The sequence below is a fragment of the Teleopsis dalmanni genome, chromosome 1 (assembly GCF_002237135.1).
Source record: "Teleopsis dalmanni isolate 2A chromosome 1, ASM223713v2, whole genome shotgun sequence".
NCBI lineage: Eukaryota > Metazoa > Arthropoda > Insecta > Diptera > Diopsidae > Teleopsis > Teleopsis dalmanni.
Window position 1 is genome coordinate 193,423,430 of NC_051846.1, and position 26,779 is coordinate 193,450,208.

Below are 26,779 nucleotides of genomic sequence, written 5' to 3' on the forward strand. Positions count from 1 at the left end.
TATTTTTAAAAGTATTGCGAATTACTTGTCTTCTGTAGATTTTCTTTTATTGAGTATTAAACATATATAAAATATATCTAAGTGTCTCTTCTCTGGCTGTTGGGCTACTAATAATTTTTTTAAAGACTCTAATTTTCTTTAAACTTTTTTCATGTCACACAACATTCCGAACGGAAGTTTGTTACAGCTTCTCCATTTTCTTGACTCCCAATCTTAGAAAATATTAGGATGTCGACAAATTAGTACTCTTATCTGAGTTCCTAATCATCACTGGAAGTATTTCGAAGCATATAAATGCCATCCTGACATGTTTCTGTTTGCTTTTTTTTTTTAGCTTTGTAGCTATTTTTACATATAGTCATCCTTGAAACACATAGTAATTACAGATAGATGATAATGGACAACAAGTTTCAAGCAACTGCTTTTAGGGCATTTAAGATCATTTCTTAAATTTGAAATTTAGATATATCTTATCTGTATCTGCTTAGTATATATTACAAAGTATTATTCAGCCTCTAAGATCGTAAATAGAAAAAATTTTAGGAATAATTAGTCGGTTCTATAAACAAATTTAGAAAAATGTTATAAATACAGGCTTGATTTTAGTATATTCTTTGAAGATTTTAAAAAAGTTTTCAATGGTATTCGTTGGACTTAAATACCAATTGCATTGAGGAACCCAGAAATTATCAGTGAAGAACTAATCAGACTAATTATATCAACTCGGAATTATAACAAGGAAAACTGATGACACAGAAAACAGTTTTGAAAATTTGAGCTATAAAGGTCAGTGGTAATTCCTCTACAATTCAAATGAAAAAATTTATATTGTTATATAAATGTCGTTTTCTTAATTGTCAATTTATACTACTATAATATATTTAATAATATAAAAGTAATAAGAATAATATAATTAATATAGTGATAATATAATAACAATAACAATATAATAAAAACAATAACATAATAATAATTTAATAATAACAATATAATTAGTGTAATAGTGTAATATTAGTGTAATAATATAATAATAATAACATAATAATAATTATATAGTAATAATCATAATAATTATATATTAATAATAATAATAATATGATAATAATAATAACATAATAATAAAAATTTAATAATAACAATAACAATATAAGAAAAACAATAACATAATAATAGTTTAATAATAATAATATAATAATAATAATTTTAATAATAATAATAATATAATAATAATGATAATAATAATATATAATATAATAAAAATATAATAATAATATATTAATAATAATTATATATATAATTTAGTATAATTTGTTTTTTCTTATGTAGTTGACGATTGTCTACAAAGTAGTCCGCAATATTTATACAAAAAATATTATATTTTAACAAAAACTTAAGTGTTACTTAATAATAATTTTAGTGTTAAATAACCGTTTAATTTATAAACATGAAACATGAATTTTATAAAAGTTAATGTAAAAAATTCTCTTTGACATTAAATTAAAATTTTTATATACGGCAACACTACTTTTTTTACTCTTTGGGCATTTTTCATGTTTGAGTGAAGTCCCATAAAACTATTTTATGTTAGAATTAAAGAGTTCAAAGGGCTGGCACATATGCCGTCATAATCGTTTGGCTTCAGTACTGAAACGAATTATTTCTAAAATATTTATTAAATATTCTGAATTTCATCATATTTACTTTTAATATCAATTAAATCAATAATTAAATATAATTTAAGTAGTTGTCATATAAAATTAAATAAATTATGCAATATGCTTTCGTTTTGCTTTGCATAAAAAAATGTCTAAGAGTATTTCAACTTCCCCTCTCTTACGCTGCCGTAATGTAAATAAAATGACATATTTTCTATACGTGCTCATTTTTAAGTGTACAGCGAGTGAGCATATAAGAGTTCCCTTCCTTATATTTTGGTTTTTATTTGCTTTTACTTACTCTCTCTCTTTAGTTGCAAAAATATTATTTCGTACTCGCATTAATTTTGTTTGCTTGACATTTTTTTTTCTGTGTTTTATTTAAGATCCTTATGTCACATAAATAATTTTTGTTAATTTTGCATTTACTGATGAAATATTCAAAAATATATTTATATATGAATTTTAAAATTTCAATTAATTGTGAAATTTAATAAATTTCAATTTATAATGAAAATACCGGTAACAACTTAACTAGATTATAACGTGAAAAAGAGATGCATATAGGCTACAAAATACGCGTTTATTATTTGTATGAAATTCATTTTTGTACTCAAGAGTATTGAAGAGGGCAAATGTGCATGGAAAGAGTTTGCTTGTGTGTGTCTTTTATGGCAATTTTTATTTTTCTCCCTTCATTTTTTTCGTTTTGGCAAATAAAGCGGGACTGTACTTTTGTTGTTGTTTGCTGATTCAATTCAAAATTTTACTCATTGTAGGTTGATTATATGTTTATGTTTTTTTTTGCATACCGCTTTGCATAGCTATATATTTTTATTTAGAATTTTAATTACTTGGCATGTAAACATTTATTTTTGCGAAAAAAAATATAATTTTTTTTTTTAAATTCGTTTTTCAAAATATTGATTTCAGTTTAATTATAATATAATTTAGATTAATTGCATTCAGTTTGTATTATATTTTTTTTATTTTATATTTTAATAATATATAAACTGTTTTTAAATATAAATAATAAATTATAGTTTTTTTTATTTCTATTTAAATTTACCAATTAATATATACAGTTTAATTGTCTTTAATTTTTATTTATTTAAAGTTAAAATCTACAATATTTGTTTTATGCAAATTTTATTCAATTTTATTTAATATTTATTTATTTAAGTTTATTTAAGTTTAGTATTTAAGTTTATTATTTAAGTTTATTTAATATTTACTTATTTAATATTATTATTTATATATTTATATTATTATTTTATATGGTTTTTATATATATTTATATTAGTTTATATTTATTTTTTTATGTGTATTGATTTTGCACACATATGTTTGTTATACATACAAGTTTATGTTTGTTATACATTTACATGTTTAATAATTTTTTATTGTTTATAGACATTAACCTGATATATATAGTATAATTGCTATAATTGAACTTGACTAAAATGTTCAAACAATTAATTAAATAAATATAACTTCTGTTTTTATATTTTCTAATAATTTACCACTTTTTACTTATTTAACTTACGTACTTCAATGGCCATTACACCCGTTACCAGGTTTTGGACTAATCCAGTGCTCCCCTTTAGACGTTTCTACTGCATGTGCGCTTTCTTCAGTCTTGTAGATTAATTGCGATTAGTGCTTTCGCAAGTTGATCACTTAACCGAAGACACAGTCTTCGAGTCTACGTTTCCTTTCTTAAACTACCGCTTTACATGCATCATTCGCTGGAGTTCCTTCATCTAATATGACCAAGACACTGAAAATCAATTCATTACATTATATCAATCCGTGATTTTTCTTTCTTACACGTTGTAGTTCTTTTGGATGCGATAGTTGTCACCAACTCGTAGAACTTATGAACATCTTATGAAGAACTTTTCTCTCGAAAACTAATAATGCTATTTCATCACTGAAGCACAGATAGAATGAGCCACCTATGTAGTTAAAATTTTGTCGCCGAGAGAGAGCTCTACATACTACTTGCCTGTCTATTGATTCCGTAGTAATACCTATTGGCAGTTAATTCTTTCTCTGATCCTTAGGCTGACATCATTGTTGTTTGTTAAAGCGTTACCAATATAAATACAATCCTAGACAGATTCAAAAATATGATTTCTAGCTCAGCGTCCGAGTGAAGCACATTTCTACCGGTTGCCGACATATACTTTGTTCGTTCCTCATTAGCCTCTAAGCATACCTTAGATCCTTTTCGGTACCAACTACAAGGATACCGAGTTCAGACACTGCGAGATATCGAAAGCTGTTTTATAATTAACAAAAGATGGTAGGTGTCGATGTTGTTGTCGATGGTTTTTTTTAAATGCATAGTTCCAGCAGACCAGGCATTGTTGTAGTAAACTCAGTAAAATAAATATAAAATATGAATAAAAAAAAATAAAAATCGTTTTATAAGTATACATGTAATATATATGTATATTTAGATTTTATTTATTCTCACAAATAAATAAATTGTATTTTTATTTACTTTTCTCACAATTTGTTCAATTTGTATTAATTTGTTAAATTTTTATTTATTTAATTTTTGTTTATCATTCTCTGTTAATATATTATATATTTTTATTTAATGTAAAAATTTTTGCTATAATTTCTTATTATGTTTTCTTGTCACTTTTTAACAATTTTTTTTATTATTTTTTTTTTGCAGATTTTTTTTTATCACAACGCCATTTAACTTATAAACAACAAAAATAAATTTTAAACAAATGTTTGAAAAAATAATTTATAGTACAAAATATATATATATATTTATATATATAAATATGTATAAAAAAAATACAAAAATACACAAAAAAATTGAACATATTAAAAAAAAAAAAAAAAAAACTTTCGATTTACAATGACTAGTATTAACGTAAAACGTTCTAAATATGCTTAAATAAATATCTAACGTACATAAACAGATTTTTTTGTGACATTTTATGTTAACTGAGTTTTGTAAAAGGTATTAATATCAGTCAAATTCAAAATGTTACCATACATATTTATAATACATATCATATACATATATGTATATAGTAGTTCGCATAGAATTATGCTTCGTTAAAGCATTTGAATGGTGCTGTACAGCATTAAAATGTAATTGGAGATACGATCGTTAATAAATGACTGATAGTTTTTAAAAGCAAAAATTGCAATTATTAATAAAAGAATTTAAATTTTGCATATTATTTATGTTTAATATTATAACAATTGGATCTCACACACATTTCATTTACTATTAAAATACAATTGTAATATTTGTTCAAACGAATTTGCTTTAAAAATAACAACGATGAGCAGTTGCTAGTTAAAAACTAATTTTAATATATATGGTCAATTTTTATACTCAAACAAGGATATTTTTTTTTTGAAAACTATTTTTTATTTTATATAATTCTTCTTTTCATAATACAATATTTTCTATGCATTTGATTGATATCTATTAACGAAAAAAAAAAATTAATTTAAAATTAATTGTTTAATGTAATATAAAATTAATATATAATAAAAAAAGCTAAAAACTAAACATGAATAATTTTTTATATATATTTATTTTTATATTTTTAAATAGACTAATTAGTCAATTGTATATATGGGTACACATTTTTCAATTAATTTGACAAAATATGTTTAAATATCACCAACTTTTCGGTTATAGTCTATAGTCGTCTTTATCATCGTCATTGGTTATTAAAACAATAAATGATTTAAATTTTAAAAATCATTGTACCACAAATATTTACGCAAAACAAATGTTAATTTCTTAAAAGCAAAATTAAAATAAATATAATCATAAACATTACAAAAAAAATTAAATTTGATTTGTTATTCTTCCCTCGGGTCTTTTTTTATTTTTAAAGAAATTTATTAAACTTAAATAAAACATGCCATTTTTTTTCTTCAATTCTTCATATTTATTATGTTGAAGCTAGTTGAGTTAGTGCACTTGAGAACTTTTACTCCCTATAAACTGCAAGGTTTCGTCAAAACCTCTATATACGCCTTGACTGAATTATTGTTTATCATTTGATCAGGCTAAGCAATAATTGATCTCAGATCTGCTTACCCTCCCGAGGAGCCTGTAACCATTCTGAGTTTCTTTAATATTCTACAATTTTGTTAAATTCACTAAATAAAAATATTTTCATTTTTTTTAGTAATAATTATTTTTTTTAATAGTTTTTATATATATTTAATATTTTTCTAAACGTTCAGTTTTTATAAATTTTAAATTTTCTCATAAATATAACGAAATAAAAGTTAATAATAAATATAAATAATAAAATGTAATTGTTGACAACGGCCGCTAATTAATAACAGGTAAGTTAATTTAAAATTATTTTAATTATTTTTATAATAATTTTTGTAATTATTTTTATAATAATTTTTTTAATAATTTTTTTAATAATAATAATTTTTATAATAATTTCCTTTTAAAAATACATATTACATACAAACGCCTCATAAAAATATTTAATTCTTTAATTTAGTTTTGCAACCGCCACTGCTTTTATATATTCTTCACCTATACTACCAATGCTGCTTTCCTCACATTAATTCCCTTTGTTTTTGCAATAAAACGCTTCCATCTTAAGAGAAGATTAGTGTACGAAAAAGGAATATTTGCTTTTTTTTTTTTTGAAGTTATAAAATTTGCTTTTACTTTCAATTTTACTATGCAATTTTGTCAAGTCGCCACGTACGTACGTCATCCTTGCTTTAAATTTAGCGACTGCTTGTCTATTTTGGACAATGCATACAAGCATACAACAACAATACGACATGCAAGGAGAAATCAATTTTTTTCAGATCATGCGAAATAGGAAATAGAAGCAATTACTCATAGCTTTCATCTCTTTTTAACTTACTTGGTTGGGTTTATTGATCAAGTATTGAGTGTGGGAACGCAAATAAATTTGCAAAACTTTACCGTTGGTCTGACCATAATTTTAGTTTTTGTGTTTTGTTGTTGTTGTCTTCTGAAATATGTTGTATATAATGCAAATGTAATAAAAAAAAATCAGTTACACTTTTGATTACTAATTCAAGGTCAATACTTGTGTTAAGTGCATCTTAGTACATTATGTTTTTTACTTTAGCTTTTATTTTTATGTTTCTGATTTTCTGTTTATGGAATTGCATGGAAAACAACAACAAAAGTAGTTGCATTTGAACTGAACGCTTTCCGGTGGAGAAGTTAAAGGAATGCCATTATAGTTTTTTTTTTTTTATTGAAATTAAATTTATGTTTCTAGTTATTATTAATAATTATTAATTACTATTAATTGCATTGCAGTTATTTATGCTTTTGTAAAATAGTAAACTTGATTTGCAGTGTAGTAAGCTATAAGAAAATGAATTAATTAAGAAAAAACAAGCAAAATTACTTTAAAGAAAGTGAGGAAAAGTGCAAACGCTAAAAGAAAAGGAAAGTTAAAAAAGAAAGAAAAGGCAAAAACGGCAATGTACTTTTGTGTTCTGTTTGGGGAAATAAATATGCAAAATATATACACATTCATATAGATATTTATGTAAATATGCAACAATTTGAGGATATATAAATATATAATAAAAAATTAATTATATTTTCTCAATGTTTACACAAAATTTTTTTGGACCTTTTTGTTTTCTCGTTCTGTGTTTTTTATAGTGTTATAAATGAACAAAATATAAAATAGTGTAAAGTTGCATTTATAAAAAAAATTAATTGGAAATATCCACAATCAATAAGTTGACGGTCGTCAAAAAATGTACCAGTTTTTTGAACATGAGTACCAAACGAAAAAAAAAAAAAGTACCAATTTTGGTACTAAAGTACCATAAGTGGCAACCGTGCTTATGCCTAAAATGATTGCAATATTAAGTCAATGTATAAGGAGTATGTATGTATGTATAAGTATTCTGCATAAACTCACACACCCTTCCTATACGTGTGTTTATGCAGAACACACATAGTTCAAGCTATTGAAAACTGTACCCATTCATATAAATTACACTACATACATATGTATGTAGATATCTTAATATCTATATGTATTGTATATACTCATATATAATTACTTCTAAATCTTAAACCTATATGTTCCATTCTTTGTATATCTGAATATCTGTATGACGCTTTACTTGTACATATGAAATTCTGTAGATCTGTACGTCTCTATCACAATAGGAGCTTAACTATGCTAAGCAAATGATAAAACCTTTGTCTGGTCTGTGTTCCGTAAAAGACTCAAGCATAACTGGTCTTCACATCACTTAAACTGATTATACTAACCATTATTATCAAATGCATTGAAAAATAAATTGTAGATAATTTAATCTTGCCGCATAGAAGACTAGTAGAACACTATAACCGTATAACAATTTTAAACAAACAATTTCACTCGACTAATAAATAAAAATCCCAAGTAATCTCTATAAACTCTCCGCAGTAATTATTTGTTCCTAACACATTGGAGAGCAGACGATCAGAAAGAAAATCCATCTCAATATTCACAATCAGAGCTACAACTGGACACAGAAACATAAAATTATTTCCCATGTTCCCTATATGTTTTACTCTTTGGAAGCAGAAAGAGTAGAAGGGCAGATAAAGGAAGAAAATCTTTCTTCACTAATTTCGAGGTGCTAACGTTAATTAATAACAACGTCTTTAGGAGGTTCCTAAATCGAACAGAATGGATTTGATATTTACATAACAAACCATAGAACCAAATGTTAAGTAGTATAGGGTATTAAAACAAAGCGAAAGCAGCGCTAATTGGAGTCTTGGAGAATCAACACTTAAGCTAACTAAATCAATCTTCTGTGTATGCCCATATACCGGTATGTCTGTCTATATATCTATATTTATATGTTTGTTAGGTATTTCGACATATATCGGAAGGTGTATATATATCTTTATGTAACTGTTTGTTAGAGATTCTGTTTTTTTTGGATATATGGAAGACGATTTTTGAACTTCTGTAATTAGTTTGTACAGGGACTTATTGTGCAATGGACATATAGAGCTTAGAAAACGACGAAAACGGTTCACTATATTATGTGGATTCTATAGACAAAGTTTTTGTCGACAAAGAGTTTATTTTTTTTAATACATTAGTGTATTTTACTCTAGAACTAATAATGAAAATGAAATACGAATTCATAAAAGTATCTAACTGATTTTGTTACATATTTATTTGTATGATGGATATTGAAATTATGGAAGAGCCAAAGCTAATTTTGTTTCTTTTTTCGAATTCAATCCAAACTTTTTTAGTCTTTTGTGTGAATTTTGTCATTTTCGTTTGTCACTTTTTTATATTTAATATTTCAAAAAACTGAATGTAAACAAATGTGAGTGCTGTCACAACAAATCAGGTTTAAAGGCACATAAATTCTTAGGTAACATCACATAAGCTTATTGATGTTCCTTCACACTACAAAAAAAGGACAAATTCTCTCTACCCGCATTAAGTAACCTAAAAGCAGCAGAACAAAACCACAGTAAACAAATTTGATTGATTTTCGGACAAACCCCTTTTTCGTCACATCGAGAACCGAAAGTTTATTGAACTCTCTTAACCCTTTGAAAAATAATACGAATTTCTGAAATTCTAAAATTCTGAAATTCACAAATTCAGAAATTCATAAGCAAACTGAAAATGAGCCAACGAGGAGGCCTACCTCAAGCACATTCAAATTAGGTCAAACACAAATGTAACGAATATTTAGAAAGAAGCAGGTCACAGATCGAATTACTAAACCAAACTGAGCAAACTGAGGTACTTAAAATTCAAACTAAAAATAACGAGTATTATAAACAAAACAACATTTAGGAAAGGAAAGGAAAGGAAAGGAAAGGAGGGAAGATAGAAGATACTCGGTATGAATTCTTCATAGACACTGACGGTGGAATTGATTGCAATGAAAACGGGCAGTGCCCGGTGGCGTGTAGTGCAAATTATGAACTTAAATTGGCGCGTATTTCAGTCAGAAAATATCGAAAGTATCTGCACAGTTTTCTTTCTAAAGATTGCGCAACACACGTGTTCGATTGCAGATACTTTTTGTTTTACATATTTTAATTGCGTAAACACTTTTAATGGCAAAGTGACAATATTTATATTTATTTATTGCATTTTAAAAATATTTTAATTCAAAATATTTGTAGAGTGTTAAGGTCTGCAAAGCGAAAACTAGGAAAGTCTGTGACTGCAAATGCGATTGCGACTGCAACATTGTATCGATTTGCACTTTATTTCGATTGCATAAATATTAGCGAAAGGAATTTTTAATCAAATTGCAATAGAATTTCAAATACCGGATTTAGTAATACGGAGGTACTAATAGAATTAAATTAATTTATGGGAATTTGAATAAAATGGAGTCAGTTGAATTGACATAGATTTTTTGTAATAACACCATTAGAGAAATCAAATTGAAAGGATTGAGAGAATGATTGGTTTATTTGTAAGTTTAACTGAGTTTATCTATCTTGTGATCCCAAAAGTAAATGTAAATAAAAAATTCTTTAATCAAATTTTTATTTCAATATATTTTTTGGCTCTTGTCATTAAGTGTGATATAAAAGAATATATAATGGGAATCGAGAGAAACCTATTATCATTATTTCTTCCCTTCTTTATGTTCTTTTTCATGCATATCCAAAATCTCTTCCACATATTTTTTTAAAATTCCTTTACTGGCTTTTTCATAGCTTAATTTTTTTTATTTTTTTTTCCAGTTTTTTTTTATTGTTTTTTTCGTAAATATGTTTTTTCTTGTATTGTTCCACACTTTCCTATTTTCTTCTCAGTTGCTTTCTATATTTCTGTCCCTATTTTGTGCTTCATATTATTCAGAATTCGTTATTATTTTTCATATTTTCTTCAGTTTATTCGCCATATTCTTCTTCATGTGTTCTATATTCTCTTTCATTTCTTCCATATTCCTTCAATACTCCCTCTATATTCTACATTTTTGTTTATTCCTTCTATATTCTTCTTCATTACTTCTATATTCTTCTTCATTACTTCTATATTTTTCTTCATTACTTCTATATTCTTCAACATTTCTTCCATACTTCTTTTCATTGGTTCTGTATTCCTCTTCACCCCTTCTATATTCTTCTTAGTTTTTTTTAACTTCTGACCGCTAATTCATATACACACATTTCATCATACGATTCTTTATTTTCTTTTTACCTTTATCTGCCTGCGAGTAAGGCGTATCCAGTAATTTTATATTATCTTGTAGGTGGTATTTAGATAAGTTTATCTATTGTGCGTACACTGAATACAGTGATCTTAATCATATAAACATTAGTTTTATGCAGATTTTGTATATACAATTTATTTTAGATAGTACTTTCTAAGAATAATATGAATCTAAGTCCATGGACTATGTTTAGCAAAGACATAGACATTTGACCATCATTTTGTATAACTATTGTATTAATTATTAATCTATATCATAATTTATATGATGTGGAGATCTAAACAGCGAAAACCATAAACAGAATTACTAATATGAACACATATGATTTTTATATGATTAGGATATGATTTTTTTTTGAGACTACAAGTACCAAGGGTTGAACTCTTGCCCTGTTGAATTTAAAAGTCAGTGTCAGTACTTCATTAGACGTATTACCTAACGGTGGTTTCTGAAGGAACTTTCCGTCTAAACGAAGGGAGTTTTTCAGGCAGTTGAAATCTTCCATTGACCATAATTTTTAGCTTTTTTGATAAAAGGTTAGGATATGATTAGATAAGTATAAAAAGGGTGGGCATTATTTGGGAACAAGAGTAGATTACGGATGGTTGGAATTTTAATTGAAGCAAACCTGGGTCAAGGCGAGAAATCAAGCCACTTTAATGGCACAGAGCCAAAGATTAATTGGACTCCAATTGTTGTGTTCAGTAGGATATGAAAATAGATGAGAGACATCATATGGGGTAGAGCTGCATTTAAAGCATACATTGGGACTTGTCGCATGGAACTATACCAGGAATTGGGCGTTGATAATAAATGATTCCAACATTTGGTCCGGGTTGCTCGTAGAATCTATAAATTTTTTACCTCATACGAATATTCTTTTATATGTATATGTAATAATAGTCATAGAGTTGATTGTACACTTAGTATATCTAGTAATAGTTTTAGTGCTCTCCCTACACTTTACTAGGTTTATCAGAAAGGTATCATTATATACTATTTATACAATAATATATACTATAAAAATGTTATTTATTAGAGACCTTGAAGTATATGATATATTTATATTAAGTCTTCAAAATATACAACTGAGTTAACTTAACTGAAAACACACGATCTGTTAATGTCTCAGAATAAGTTTAGCACATCTCATTCGTTAGTTTAGATACGTTTTTTTTTATCTCGACGGCTTTGTTGTATCTGTTTTGTGTTTTGTTTACAAACAACTCTTAGTTACGGCGTATCGTATTTGTTATTCTCTTCAAATATTTTTACAATTTTTCTGTAGTTTTTTCCCTCCTACCCTCCTGCCACTTGCACTGAAGTTTAGAAGTGAAAATAATTTCGCCATTCCGTAAAATCGTCGCCCCTTTGTTTTCCGATTATTTTGTTTTGATTACAAGCTCGTAAATTTCATCACAATGGAAAAGTTGCTCACATTCTGTACACAAATAGATGTGTTTATTATCTGTTTTCCTTCGCCTCTCTTCTATACAAAACCTACCAGTACGAAATGCAAAACAAAAAGGTTAAAATAGCAAAAATATAATATTTTATTTTCACAACAATGACATGCAAAAACAACTCCAGCAATCGACTCGGTTCTGTTTTTGTGTTTGCAAACGGAATTCTAGAATTATTAATTACCAAGTCAGGCAAAGATACTAGATACACGTGCACCTATACGAGCGCTCGCCCGTATCTATGCAGTTCGATACTTCGCATATCCACGTTCGTATTCTTAAAAATGTTTGCACTGTTTATTAGTAACTTTGAATTTCCATAGAGAATTTGTGCATAGCATAGAAATCTATTAGCAATTCATTGTGTACAGGAAATACTAACTAAAGTTGGATTAGAAATTTATTTTAGATACTCGTTCCGAAGCTTCACCTAACCTATTGTCTTTGTTTATATTGCATAATTTTTTTTAAAACAAATTAAATGATTACTTATTTTCACTTAAGCATTTTACAAAAATTCATATTGTGTTTCTCTTCATTATTAAGAGGACTAATTGGTCAGTGAATAGGCTATAATTTTGGTAATCAAAATAAACAACTCTGTTTTCAATAATAAGGATAGAAATGGTGCCTGGTCAGATGCCCATTTCAATGACTACTGTCAATTGTGGGTCCAAGAAGAAAAGAGGAATATGCCAATCATTCACTCTGTTTTTGCTCGACACTCGGCAGTAGGCACATATCTACTCTACGCGCTAAAGTCGTGATATCACCAGCGCTGGCATTAAAGACATTTCCATGGTAGTTTCACAAGATAAATAGGCAGTAATTTGTTTGGGTTTACCATAGATGTATTTAGATTGAGAAGCTTCTTATATTTGCTGTTAACTGAAATGGACTGTTTACTTCAAGCTTTTCATGTTTTCATGTCCCAATCCTTTTTAGACAGCTTGTAATTGATATTTTTAGGACTAGTAAAGATTTTACTCTATAGACTTCTTTCTAGTATTCTTATAATGGCTTTCGATCAATTTAATTTATGTTTAAAAAAGTATATTATTGAAAAACTGTGAAACTCAACGTCTTAGTTACCTAGAAAAAGGCTGGTTAAGTACTAAATACATACTATATGTATTGTAAGGGTATTGCGTGAACAAACACTGACGGTTTTCCAAGATTTTTAAGGCTATTAGGGAATTTAGCACTGAAAGTACTTCTAAAATCTAAAAGCTTATTGCGGTACCAAGCACTGAAGGTCTTTTAGCTACTTCAAGGCTCTTATAGAACGAAAATCTTTTAGCACTTTCAATTCTACTACGATCTTCAAGACTATTACGAAATCAAGAATTGAAGCCTTTCAAACTTTTTCGAGACTATTGAAGTACAAAATACTGAAGGTCTTGTATGATATTCAAGCTATTACAGTATCAAGCACTGAAGATCTTTCAATATCTTCGAAGCTATTATACTACAACAGTACTACAACGTCCAACAGTATCAACATCATCAATGCTATTATGGAATGACGTATTAATGGTCTTCTAAGGTTTCTTGGTATGGAGTCAAGCAATGAAGGTCTATTAGCATCTTCAGGAGTATTACCGCATATCAAGAACTAAAGGTTTTTTAGCATCTTCGAAACTATTACGGAATCAAGCACTAAAAATATTTTGAAGGTTATCAGTGGTGTATAGGAAGCAAGCAATGAAGGTCTATTATCATCAATTTTATTATCATATTAAGCTCTAAAAGTCTTTTAGAAAGACGATGTTTCTAGTTATGAATATGATTATCCATCTAAGTATTTAACAAAGTTCTTGGTGCTCTCTTGAGTGTTGAGATAAGTTATTTATTTTTGATTTTATATCGTTTCTTATAAAAACAAATTGATTGGAATAAAATCAATTTATTTTAGAATAAACTATTTTATTTCTTTAATATATGATTGATTGAAATGATTGAATAATTGGTCTTTACTCATTTTTTTATAAATAATTAAATTTTAAAAAAATATTGGTCTGCAAAAAATATAGTAATATAGTATATAGTATAGTTTTTATTGAAAAAAATAGTTTTTTTTAAAAAAATATAGTTTTTTTTAAAAACATATAGTTACTATAAAAGAACTATGGTTTTCATAAAAAAAATATAGTTTTTATTAATATAAAATTAAAAGCAACAGGTGATTTAAAAATCATCACACTATTTATATAAATAAAACTTCTACTTTTATCTAATAATTTTCTGTTAGCATTTAGAAAAAATATTAATTTTTTCTATTCGTTATTTGTTATAATATATAATTATTTAATTTAATTACTTTATTTTATAAATAAAATGTATTGTAATATATTTTATTACTGTGAGGTTTAAAACTCAAAATATCACTCAATTCACGAAATTTCTCTTAAAAACTTATTTTCCTCTTTCTCTTGTCGTATAGACAAAAAAAAATGATTTTAAAATAAAATTGCCATAGTAACAAATTCTGAATTTTATTAAAACTGGTTTTTGACGCGATCAACAATTATTAATGAACAAGCATGCAAAGCAAAAGCCGGCCGCTACAGAGAGTAGTAAATGCAAATGTAAACAGAGTGAAAAAAAATGTAATTTTCCCATTGAACTGAGAGTATGCGTGTGTATATACAAATTTTGAGTGCCCTACCAAAAATTAAATTATTTCCCCTAAATAAACAAATTTAAGAGTGACTTGAAAATACTCATTTTCCATTTAAAAATGTTTCAAAAAAACATAAAATCGGAAAATACAATATAGCACTCATGCAAACAAACGCTCTCTTTGCGTTTGTAAATTTGCTGTTTTACTCTTTACATAAAAATTTTTCTCCTTCTAACAACAACAACAACAAGAAAGCAAAGAAAAACGGCAAGAGCAAATTACAGCAACAGCAACAACAACAATAGCAGCAGTAATAGCACATTTAGAATCAAGCACCACCGCACCGCAACTTTAGCAGAGTTTAACAACAAACCAAATATAACAGGAGCACAAAAAACAACAACAACAACAAAACGACAACAATAACAGCAACTAATAACAAAACACACAGCAGAAATATTCTTACCACTAGCATTTCATTTCATTTCATTTCATTTTGTTGTGTTGTGTTTTTTTTGTCTTTTGGGTTCGTATGTTTTGAGATCTCTGTTGCGTCCTTTGCGCACATTACGTTTTGTGACGTTAAAGCGAACGGTCGCAATTTGACGAAGTGCGCGCTATTCTGCTCAAAAACGTTCGTACGTTTCTTTAAATTCTTTGGCGCAATATAGAAAATATTAAAGGAAATTTAATTCACTCACATTACAAAGCACAGCAACAACAATAACTAGAGAAATAAAAATTAATTTTTTCAATTTTTTTTTTTTGAGAAGTAAATAAGTTAAATACAAAGCAGAACTGTTGTTATTTCATTTTCTGTTTGCCGATTTTTTTTATAACAAATTTAACATTTTTTTTTTTTGTTGAAGAACTCAAACAAGACAAAAAAAAAGAACTGAACTAAACCAAACCAACAAAACAAAATCGCATACAAATTGATTTCTTTTCTCACATTGCAAACGACAACTGAACCGGCCGGCTTTGCCGTTGATCGAAATCAACTTTAAATGCAAAAGGACTACGCGAAAATTTCCAATTTTGTGAAAAAAATAAACATTTTCGTTCTCGTTCACAATAAAATGTTTTCAGACCAAAAACCATAATTTTATGAAAAAAAATATATATTTTTTTTCTTTAAAAGTGTTTAAGTGAAGTTATTGTTGAATTAAAAATAATTAACAATAAAATTAAATTAAGTAAAAAAAAAAACTAAACTAAAAACTGTTTTAGTTTTTGCTGTAATGTTTAAAAATCCCAAACTAACGGAATTTCAAAGTTTCTCAAACGATCAGAAACTCAAACTTAAATGTAGAAAATCTAAACAATTAAAGTTTAAAGTGAAATTTAATTTGACTAAAAATTATTTAGAAAATTCTTATATTTCAAGAATTAATATTAAAAGTCAAGCATGGATATTTTATTTTCATTAAAATAAAAATAAAAATAAAAACAAAAACACTTGTGACAAAAATAAAACAAAATAAAAATCTAAAGAAAATTTTTTAAATCCTAAAAAGTTGCAAAATAAAAAATATTTGACGCACTTTTTAAATTTTAAGTAATTTTGACAAAAATAATATAAATATTAATAATTAAAATAAAAATATTTATTCCAAGGAATAAAAAACCATTTTGTGAAATTAACAAAAAAACACAAAAAAACAGTTATCGACAAGCGTGTGAAACAAAACAAATAACGGTGCACAAATTTTTTTCCCACTCGCAAAAAGGAAAAAAATTCCCAGCAACAAAAAGAAATCATATTTTTTTTTGTGTGCTGCAGACAAATATTTACACTTGGACTACGCCCTGAGTGGGGTCTAACGCATACGATTGCGCTCGAATTTTAAGGATAAATTTTTATAATTGCCCAAAAGAAAATAGGTGAGCCCAGTGTTCAAAATATATTGTTTGTTTTATAATTATTTATTAAATAATTATTTATTAAATAATTTATTTCACTGTCGTGTAAATTTTATTTTATTTATATTAAAAATTTTGTTTGTTAAGTTTAAACTATTTTAATATTTTTATTTAACCAATTATTATTTAATAAGTGTTACTTACATATTTATATGGAAAAATAATAAAATATACAAAATAAAATAATTATTGATTATTATTTAGTGAGCATTATTTATTCCTATTGAAAAAATAAAATAATTATTAATCACTATTTATTGTGCGTTTTTTTTGTTTATATCAAATACTAAAAAATGAAAATAAAATAAAGTAATGTATTTAGTATTTTATTTATTTAAAAAAATAAACAAATAATTGGTTTTGTTTAATATTATTTATTTATATTGAAATTGTAAAAAAATTCATTTTTTATAATTTATTTATTTACGAAAAATTAAAAATAAAATAATGTATTTAGTAGTATTTATTTATATGAAAATATCATAAACAAATAATTGGCTGTGTTTAATATTATTTATTTATATTGAAATTGTTAAAAAATTCATTTCTGTTAATAAAAATTAAAAATAAAATTAGCAATTTTTATAAAATATAAAAAATTTTAGTTTCTTATATGGCAAATTTAAAAAAAAATTGGTTAGTGTTGATTATTTAATAAAAAAAAATTAACTGCTTTCAGTGCTATTTATTATTTATTTTAATAATAATAAAATTGAATTTGTTTCAATATATTTTCTTCTTTAATAATTGTTTTTTATTTTTTATAAAAAACAATATTAAAAAATTTATTTTTGCTTAGTACTTTTGTTTTTTTTTTTTATCATAAGTTATATATAATCTCATTATAAATATAACAAGATATAAAAATTATATTTAATATTATAATTTTTCTTTATATTGTGTTGTTTATATAAATATCGAAAATTTACAAAAAAAAACTAGCTATTGTTTAGTGTTATATTTTATTTTTTTTAAAATAATATTTTGAAACATTTATTTTTTAATAAAGTTTATGAACCATGAAGATGTTGATATATATTTGAATTTTTTTTTAAAAAATTAAAAAAATTGGATGCTTTAATTAATTTTATTTTGGATGATTTTATTATTTTTATATATAATTCTTTTTAACGAAAGCGTTTCACCTAAAACATCAAAAGATATGTCATATATATTTTATAAAGATATGTCATATATATTATATAAAGATATGTCATATATATTTTATAAAAGATATGTCATATATATTTTATAAAGATATGTCATATATATTTTATACAGATATATGATAAATGTCTTATATAATATTATTAAATATTTAATAAAAAATATTATTTTGTATATAAAATAAAATTAATTTCACAATAATTTTTGTTAGTATAATCATATTTTTAATTTAATATTTTTTTTCTGTTAACTGATTATTATTTATTAATTTGGTTTCAATATTTTGTAATAAATTTTTTATTATAGCTAATATTTATTTTTATTATTATTAATAACGATTTTTAATTTGGCATATATTTTTATTTTATATTTGGTTATTGTATTTATTATATATTATTTTAATTGTATTTATTTATCAGCTATTTATATATGATAAATTTAATTTTAAACATTTTTCAAACGATTAAATATATTGTACTATATTTGTTTATTTTAAATTAGATTTTATTTTATAGGTATTTTGTTTTTTTCATTTACCATTCAAAAATACTCTGATTTAAAATATTAAGTAATATCTTTTAATAATAATTTTTGAATATTATGTTTACTAATTATTTCTTCATTCCAATTCATTTATAATTATTTTAATATTAATTTTTGTTTATCGAATTTACTTTAATTTATATAAGTAACATATATTAAATAAATATTTTTTATCTTATTTGATTTTTAATATAAAATTAGTTATTTTTTTTTAATTGTTTTTGACAACAAAAATTTTTTAAATAACATTTATTAGGCTATATTATTTTTTATTATTCATTATAACTATCTGAATAATATAAAAGCAATCGCATAAATCCACTAATTTAAGTCACTTACTTATTGTCCATTTTGATTAAGATGCGTTTATAACGGTTTTCCGTTTCAAACAACATTTAAAGGAACAACCAAAAAAAAAACAAAAAAAAATTATAAGTGGAAGTGCATAAGACAGGTTTCCCTACAGTGCTTTTTTATTTCCTTTCTTTCTTTTTTATTTTATATATTTTTTGTTTGTTTCTTTGTTTATAAATGTTTTATTTTATGCCTTCGCACATTTATAAAAATTATTTTAATGTGTGTTTGACTTGCGAATTTCGGCAACAAAATGAAAACATAGACCGGCAATTATTTCAGCATTGTACGCTTTTTTATGTCAGTTTTTTTATTTTTTATTTTTTATTTTGTTTGTATTTCTACAAAATTTTTGTTTCATTTTTTAAGCTTCGTTTTTTTTACTTTTTTTTTATCATTTCTTGTATTCTTAATACTGCTGCATACAGTTTAGTGCAATTTAATTGTATGCTTTTTTTTTTCATTTTGACTTTATACGTTTATTTTCTTTGAAGTTTATTTTTAAACGTAGCTGTACTTTTTCTTTTGCTTACTATCGTTTTTTTATTTATTTGTATTGCTTTGAATTTAATTTTTATTTGTTGCAACTAGAGAAGTGCATTTTTTTGTCCTATTATTGTTTGTTGATTTTTTTCTTTTTGCTTTCTAAATTAAGTTTCTACTGATAATTAAAATGTGAGTAAAAAGGCGGTCAAAAAGTGAGTGATGCTATTTTTTTTGTTTACAAAATGTCATATAAATTTTTAGTTAGTTATTGCAAATTTATTATTATTTTTAAAAAATAAATTATAATATAATAATATTATTATTTTAAAATGTTTAATATTATAAAATAATTAATATTATTAGATTTTTATTATTATAGAATTATTATTATTGTAAAATAATTATAATTACAAAATAATTATTATTATAAAATTAACATTACAAATTTTTTATTGTTATAAAATTATTAATATTACAAAATTATTATTATTATAAAATTATTATTATTATAAAGTTATTACTATTATGAAATTATTATTATTATAGAATAAGTATTCTCCTAAAATTATTGTTATTCTCATAAAATTTTTATTTTATTATTATTATTATTATTATTATAGCAAGTTATTAATGTGACTAATATTTATTATAAATTTTGTAATAAAAAATATGTATTCAAATAAATGTTTTTATTGTTATTGATTTTTTGTTTTGGTTTTGTAATTAGAAATAATAGTGTTGAATTTATTATTTCTTTATTCACATATTGCTATTTTATTTTTTTATTCCTTTTTTTTTGCTTTATTTTGTATAATATTCACTTTCTTATTATTGTCCACATACCATATCTCCACAAAGTTTGGCGGCAACTCTTTGTTAGTTACACCCAACTTAATAATTTTCCTCATTAAAAAAAATTATTATCTAATATAGTGCAATATTGAAAATTATTAATATTTAGCAAATTATTCATATTTATATAGATAATTTAAATTTTTATACATAATAATCCATTATTTCGTAAGTTAGTTCAACACCCTAAGTTGTTTGAAGTTGCCGCTAATGAAATTTCTATAAAATCTTAAAAAATATTTAGTTTCATTAAAAAATTTAATTAAATTTTAATATATAAAATTTATTTTAATTTCTAATATATGATTTAATTCATAATATTTAGTTTAATTTATAAAATTTATTTTAATTTAAAATATTTAATTTAATTTAGTTTATAATATTTAATTTACTTTATAACATTTCTTTTAATTTATTTATTAAATCGAATTTGTTAAATTTTTATATTATAGCTATATAATTTAGCCAACATATTAGATCTGTACCTATGATATATATTAGTTATTCTATGTGTGATAAATATTTTTAAAATCATTTATAGTATATAAACTTATCGAAATATGAATTATGAAATATTTTTTTTTTTTTTTTTTTTTGTAAAACATACATTTATTTTTTGCAACTGCTCTTAGAATGAGACTAACAATAAGTTGTAAAATCTTATAACTAATTACATAATATTACAAATTCTTATTTTAACTATACATTGTATAAAATAAAATAAAACAAGTAAACCTTGTATCACGAACCTCACTTAGACTAATGGGTTAAATTTCATTGGAGAGAATGTTAGGTGGTTTCTTAAGAAAGTGGTTCAACTTTATCAAATTACTAAAAAGAAAGGTGCGGTTATTACTTAAAGTTGTTGTATATTAATTAATGGCTGGACGATCAGCTCTTTTTAGGCGGGAAGTAATGGATAAAAGTGCTAAAGGATTAACATGTTCTATCAGCCTTTTATTGTATTTTTTTCTTATATTGTCAAATTCAGCTTTAACTAGGGGAATTCGTAGATCTCGGTGTATACTTTCATTCCTAATATACCAGGGGGCACTAGTGATTATTCTTAGTATTTTTGACTGAGCTCTTTGTACAATTTCAATATTTGAAGCACTAGCATTACCAAATAACTGGATATCATAAGTCCATATTGGTTTTATGATGCTGTTATACAACAGTACTTTATACTCTAGGCACAGGGAAGATCTGCTATTAATGAGCCAATGCAACTTAGAGGATTGGAGCTTCATCTGAATTTTTTTGGCTTCAATATGTTTGCGCCAAATTAGTCGTCTGTCTAGGTGGATACCTAAGTACGTTATATTATCTGCTTGTGGTATGGGAATGTTGTTTAGTAAAATTGTTGGAGATGTACTCTGATTTAAGGTAAAAATGACGTGTCTACATTTTACTTCGTTAATTTTAATTCGCCATTTTGACAACCATTTCTCCATCCGATATAAGTGAGATTGAAGTTGGTTTGAAGCTAACACAGTGTTTCTGTTTCGCCATAAAATTGCCGTATCATCGGCAAACGTTGTGGTGATAACTGAACTACTTATTGGGATATCAGATGTGTAAAGTACATACAATATAGGGCGAAGAACACTTCCTTGTGGAACGCCAGCTTCTATTGGGAAATTATTAGAAGTATATGATTTGCATTTCACTTTAAAGCTTCTATTATGCAGATACGATTCTAGAACTGAGTGGACATTTGCCGGTAATGAATAGCGTATCTTATATATGAGTCCATTATGCCATACTTTATCAAATGCTTGTTTAACATCGAGGAATACCGCGGAACAATATTCTCTGAGCTCAAATGCGTGTCTTATTTCATTCGTTATACGATTCACTTGCTCAATAGTTCCATGTTTTTTCCTAAAATCAAACTGGTGGGACGGTATTAAGTTTTGAACGTCAAGGAACGATTTTAAATTTAAAAGCAGTGCTCTTTCAAAGAGTTTAGAAAGGCATGGCAGTAAGCTTATTGGCCTGTATAAAGAGGCAAGCGTGGGGTCTTTACCTGATTTATGAATCATAATAATCATGGATGTTTTCCACTCTGTTGGATAAAAGCCAAATTTAATTATAGCATTAAAAATTCTTGTGATAAAATTTATAGCCTAAAGGGGTAAATTTTTTCATCATGTTGGGTGAGATATTATCATATCCCGGTGTCTTTTTGCAATCGAACTTCTTTGTGATTATTTGCACAAAATCATTGGCCGTTATATGCATGTCAATAGATGGTGCATGTAGATGCTGAGTAGGAAAGTCATAATGTCCTGTTGCAGGATTTGATTGGAACGCCTCTTTTAGATAATCAGCAAAAACGTTAGATTTTTCTTCATCACTTCGCGCCCAGTTTCCAAGAGAGTTTCTTATTGGAGAATCAGAGTCTATGGGAGAATATATACCTTTGCTAACATTCCACAAAGATGAATGGTTTTTGCCATTTGGACATAGGTTTTAAATATAGTTATATTGTCTGACTTTGACTTCCTTGCTTAATGCAGATCTAAGTCTCCTTTGGGCTTCCTTAAATAAGTTTTGTGCTAAAGGGGACCTAGATTTTTGCCATTCACGCCTTAACCTACGTTTTTGTAAAACTAAATTCTCTATGTCACTATTTGTAAGTACTCTATTGAATCTGTAAATTTTATTGCCTTTAGGGGTGGAGTTTTCTGCTGCTGAAATCAGAATTGAGTTTAAAACCGAGGTTGCGTCCTCAATATGAGACTTACACTTTATCTTGTAATTTGTGTGTATGTGTGTTTGTTCTAGGACTTGTAAGGCTATAGGAACAGTCATATAACTGAGGACCATCAAGTAAGCAAAATGTAACTCGAGAATGGTCAGAAGACAAATCGCAGCTAGTGTATGTTGAGATAAAATTTTTGTTTATGCCTTTGGTTACGGCGAAGTCTATTAGGTCTGGTATTTTATTGTTATCAGCAGGCCAATATGTTGGCTGCCCAGGAGAGATTACGTCTAGTGCATTTTTTCTATTTAAAATAGAATTGTAGAGCTGTTTTCCTTTTGGATTACAGAGTCGTGAACCCCAATACGTGTGCATGGCGTTGTCTCCCACCGCAAGAAATCTTTCACCTAGAGTTAAAAAGTGATCCGTAAGTTGGGTCTCAGTAATGTTGAAGCGAGGAGGGCAGTAAACTGTCGATAAAGTTGAATTTTTTCCTGTGTGCTTAAGGCATATTGATGTGGCTTGCATATAATTATGAGCATATGTACCTAGAAAATTGTGTTTTAGACGCCTTCGTATCAAAATACCTGTACCACTATGTGCTTTGCCATCTGGGTGATTGGTTTTATAGAATAAATAACTAGGAATAGAAAAGAAATTTTTGTTAGTTAGATGTGTTTCTGAGCAAAGCATTACATGCACACTTTCTCGAGACATGAAATTTGTGAGTTCAAGTTTATGTTGGCTTAAGTCGTTTGCATTCCATGTACAAATTTTTAAAGTACTCGTTATTTAGACAAAAACATTTGCATTAATTGGCTTTGCATTTTAACTATCTCGTTAAGAGTAGTTTGCATGATTGACATGAACTGAGTTAAGCTCTGAGCGAGAGTGAACTGGAGGGGCTTGTTGCTTGTCGATTTAAGGACATTAGCATATGAAACACCTGGTGTAACAGGCTTAGAAGTTAAAGGTTGAGGTACTTCAACTAATTTAATGGTGTTGCTTCTTGTAGGATTACGCAACGCTTCTTTCTGCAGAGCTAACCTGTGCTTTAGTTCTTTATAAATAGGACAGCCTCTGTAGTTTGCAGTGTGATTTCCACTGCAGTTGCTACATTTTTTGGAGTTGGTATCCTTTAATGCTTTTTTATCGCATTCGGAACTATGGTGAAGCTCGCCACAAGCTACGCACACTGTACGAAGAGTGCAATATGACTTAGTGTGGCCATACTCTTGGCAGTTTGTGCATTGCACCGGACCATTTCTTTTGTGGGGCTCCTCAACGCTAATTCTGCGGTGAAGTAAATACTGTAGGTTGTAGATGGGATGGCTCTCATTTTTTTTAAGCTTAGAAGCTTCCGGGTGAAGTTCAACTTTGAACATAGGTTGTGGGATTTTGTCTTTGTTAACAATATTTATTACTGCTCTAGCGCTAAAGCCTTTTTCGCTTAGGGCATTTGTTATCTCAATGGGTTCTACATCTGATTCGATACCTTTAATTACGACAACAAGGCCCTTACTACTCTTTAGTTGGTATGTGTAGTAATATGAATATTTATGAAATATGAATATTTATTTACTGTATATTGTCTTTCATACTCCACCCACTAACTATGTCATCAGAAGATAAGTCATGAATCATTTTTATTAAATTCTTAGATATGTACAAGTCTCTCTCCCACACAGAATATTAAATAGAATTTCTTGCATCTGTTTGCACTTTCTAAAATAAAATCTGTAGAATGTTCTGAGATACCAGTTAGATGTGCTTATAATATATCTTGACGTCAGTAATGCACAATTTATACACAAACCTATATTTTTGTTTATCTTGGGTGCAAAAAAGTTTTAACAAATAAAAAAAACACCTCTTATTTTATATGACTATTAAAGTAGTATTATAGTATAATAGATAGTAAAAAAATATTTAAGATAGGAGAGAGAAAAAATTTATAAAAAAAAGATAAAAAATTATAATCTTAATCCTATATTTCCCCACATTGTGATAATAGGAAAAATTCATATTAAGAGTGAGGAAAAGGGAAAGTTCTATCAATGTTAAACCTATAATATAGTGATTTGCTATTTGCAAATATTTTTGGCGCCAAATGCGGACGCAGCTGAATTTGTCATGAAAATTGCATGCATGCATTGCAATAGTGACTAATAGTCGTGGAATTGTGCAATGTAATGTGATATAAACTGTTTATATTTAAACTGTAAATTCTGAGAAATCAATCTTTGTTTTACATTATACGTATTATATTTTTCGGAAGAAATAGTTATTTACTCATAGAGATTTGCTATAAAAATTACCAACTATTCACTCACCGATTATTCATATGAAATAGTGAAATGTAGGGGGTGTCTCTTTATTGTATCGAAGCGATAAAGTCGTTAACTATTTTTAAGCCAAATTGAGTTAACAGTTTATATGTGTATCTTTTTATTACTGTATATCATTTATTTATTATTATTTTTTTTTTGCAAAATTTTATTAATACTTATCTCAACTCTAGACAGACATTGTTGTCACACGTTGTATGTATCTTTTTAGTTAGTAACTGTTGCGTCTCTGTGTGTGGGGTGTTGTGTACAAAAATGTATTATGGAAAAAAGAAAAAAAAATAATGAAATAAAATAAAATTTATATGTAGATACAGATACAAAAATTTTTCCTCAAACGAAAATGAAAGCTTCCTATTGAGCATTTTAGTACTCTCGTAGCAAAACGTAGTATCTATCGCTGCTGAATTAGGAACGTGGGCGTTTTTATAATGCGTTTGAAAAAAATTTTATTATATCATTTATTGTAGGTGTTTTTACATATACTATATATATAGTCATAAAGTTTAAAAAAAAATTATAAATTATCTCTTTTTTTTATAATAAAAGAACAATTAATTAAATGAGCAAAAATAAAATATTATTTATTATAGCAAATTTTTAATAATCATTAAAAATTATTGAGAAAAATCATAATTAATTATTAATAATATTATTTTGATTTGTGTGCATTTTAAAATTCAAAATAAATATTTAATATGTTTTAACAAATTTTTTTTAATACTATTAAAATGTACTAGTATTGAAAATACTTTTCTTTATATATGTTGTATAATATTATTTATAGTATTTTATTACCAACAACTGTTTCTGTAGATTAATTATTGTATTTTAACTAGAAATTGTGTTTCATTGATAAAGTATTAGTAATTATTAAATCTGTTTTGTTGGTTATAGCTACTTAAGCTATAAATTAAAGTAAATATCTTCACTTTTGCTTATACAATTGCATATTGTTTCTGTTAATTACATTTAAAAATATAAATGTCTTTCAACATTTTCAGTTAACATTTTAAATTATACTGCATTCTAATATTTTTTTGTATTTTTTTTTTGTTTCATTTATTAGTAAAATGAAAACATTTTTCATATCTCATTGAAAAGCCAACCTCAAACTGCCAATTGCTCTAGATATTTTGTTGATTGTTGTCTATATGTGTACAATATATTTAAACATATATACCACAACATATGCAGTTCATTCATAAAAAAAAATGCAATTTTATTATTTGTTTGTAAAAAAAAATAAAAAATAAACAAAAAAAAAATAATATACAAAAAAAAGTAATATACCAAAAAAGAAAATTGTAACACAAAAACTAAAGTAGAACGCAAATATAAATAATAAATACACTGCCAATTATTTTTTTTTTTTTTTGAAAACTTATCTAAAATAAATTATCGATAATTTAGTTGTAATGTTACAAAAAAAA

At 25.8% G+C, this 26,779-nt stretch overlaps 1 protein-coding gene across 2 annotated transcripts in view; it reads left to right on the forward strand.

Annotated features, from left to right (window-relative positions):
• The first annotated feature begins 5,954 nt into the window (after positions 1 to 5,954).
• LOC119670996 (myc protein) overlaps positions 5,955 to 26,779 on the forward strand; it is a 58,359-nt gene continuing 37,534 nt past the window's right edge. Inside the window, exon 1 of one of the 2 annotated variants that reach the window (XM_038081474.1) lies at positions 5,955 to 5,999. The gene's annotated coding sequence lies outside the window, so the exon portion shown is untranslated. Of the gene's footprint in view, positions 6,000 to 16,666; positions 16,851 to 26,779 lie in introns of those variants that run through there. The other variant, XM_038081473.1, reaches the window with a different exon arrangement.